Genomic DNA, 2,135 nt, shown 5'->3' with positions numbered 1-2,135 from the left:
GACGAAGCAAAAAAAAACACCCAGCGCGCGATTATTGTTGAATAATCACTTTGCGTAATTAACTCACAATCGCCCCTATTCACACTTATTTGGGTATTTTGTTAACCCCAAAATTGCTCTAGAGATCATCCAGATCTATTTCACAACTCCCCACTCCCAGTACTCGAATAGAAACGGAAAAAAGAAGAAAGGTTCCCCGTATTACCCACGTAATCCGACCCACTATGTAACTCGCTATCTTAAGACTGAGGGTTAACCACTCATGACGCTCACGGCCCCGTCGCCTTGGGTATCAACGTTATCAATTAGTCTATTAGTAATCTCCCTCTTTCGCCATCATTAAAGACATTAAAATCATGCTGCCACCATTTAAAATCAAAAGACACCCGCTGCCGCCATTTAAAATCAGACACCGCTGCCAACATTTCATTCTGTAACCAGGACAGAATTAACACTTTTTTGAAAGTGTACGTAACGTGCTCTACGATCTTTCTTCATGAAACGGAGGCGTATGAAAGTTCTCTCACGACAACACTTACATCTATTTTTCTCCTCTCTCTCTCTCTCTCTCTCTCTCTCTCTCTCTCTCTCTCTCTCTCTCTCTCTCTCCGTGTATCGCCTCTCTCTCTCTCTCTCTCATCGTGTATCGCCTCTCTCTCTCTCTCTCATCGTTTTCCGAAGTTCACCCACCCGAATCTCTTTCATTCTCACCAAATCAATTAAATGGACCATTTAAAGAAACGCAATAGTTTCTACAAAAATAAGTTTATTATTCAAATAACCCAACAAGAAATGAATAAAACAAAGCAAAGATTAAAATGCATAATAAATGAAATATCGAGTTAGATAACTAAACTCTAAACTGCAAAACACTTCTGATTAAAGAAGTCTCACTATGGCTAATAGCCTGAAAATATCCAAACTCACACATACTCCCCAAATCAATAATTAGTCATGTCAAAAACAGTCTACCACATGTTATTCGAAACAGTCCACACTATCCACTCTGTCCACCGACATCTGTCCACCGACATCTGTCGGAAGAATCAAACATGATAGAAAACTCCCAAAAATATATGAAATGCAAAACACAATAATGGAAAGTGTAAAATGCATAGCCAAGATATGGCAAACGTAACATGACAAAACAATAATATAAAAGAGGTATGAATATTCATATTAAATCTCCACACCAGTTCAAAAGTTCATAATGATTAGAAAATCATAGTAAAAATCACAAGTTCAATTTTCTCCCATAAAAACAGAGATTTCAAACTCTACCTTATCTGCCGATTTAAAGCCTGGATCCTCTCCAAAGCTACGTCTAGACAACTGCAGTTCTATCACGTTAATGAACGATCAAACTCACTTTTAGGGCAGATTTTGGCGTAATCTAGATCAAATTAACGCACGTACTCACGAATATACATAACACTTCGGAAGATCACCTGACCGGCAACATTGCTGAGGAATCAAACTATTTGCTGAACACAAAGATTTTACCTCGAGTCTCTCGACCTAGTTTCATCTGACTCCATAAATTCTTTCATCACATCTTAAAGCATTGAAGCTATGAAATGCATATATGTGTCCTTTAAAACTTGTAGCAGCCATATTTTCTGAAATATATATATGAATGATTCTGCTTTACTAAGTCGTGGGTAGAGGTGGTGGTAATGTACAGGAGACAATCATCATATTCTATTTAGAAAATGGAAAATAGCCAGACTCATGGAATAGGACGTTTCCCAGAAAAACTTGTCATTTTTATGATGGAAAATATATTTAAGATTAAGGACCTGGAACATATTTCAAATCATGTGTCCAACATGTAGACAACTAATGCCAGAAATTCCAAGAAAATTCTCTGTCATGTCTCCCAGAAAAACTTGTCATTTTTTATGATGGAAAACCCTTTTAAGATTAAGGACCTGGAACATATTTCAAATCATGTGTCCAACATGTAGACAACTAATGCCAGAAATTCCAAGAAAATTCTCTGTCATGTCGTTAGTGGCTGCAAAGGAGCAGGAACAAATGCTGGCACAAGACCAGCTGAATCTAAGCCGGCTTTGAAATCCAGTAATTTGTATTTTTTTGACTCATTTTTTATGAAATAACGCCGTTGAGAGATA

The 2,135-nt window shown here is 37.4% G+C and overlaps 1 long non-coding RNA gene across 1 annotated transcript; it reads right to left on the bottom strand.

The window, feature by feature from the left end:
- Window positions 1–274: 274 nt before the first annotated feature.
- LOC136829677 (uncharacterized) lies at window positions 275–1,548 on the bottom strand. The gene is made up of 2 exons (XR_010850441.1): window positions 531–1,548; window positions 275–488 (listed from the first exon to the last, which is right to left on the bottom strand). It is a non-coding gene; the product is annotated as an uncharacterized lncRNA (long non-coding RNA).
- Between the last annotated feature and the right edge of the window lie 587 nt (window positions 1,549–2,135).

The sequence above is a fragment of the Macrobrachium rosenbergii genome, chromosome 45 (genome assembly GCF_040412425.1).
Source record: "Macrobrachium rosenbergii isolate ZJJX-2024 chromosome 45, ASM4041242v1, whole genome shotgun sequence".
Lineage (NCBI taxonomy): Eukaryota > Metazoa > Arthropoda > Malacostraca > Decapoda > Palaemonidae > Macrobrachium > Macrobrachium rosenbergii.
The sequence above is the reverse complement of the archived record's forward strand: the minus strand, read 5'-3'. Positions and strand labels throughout refer to the sequence as shown.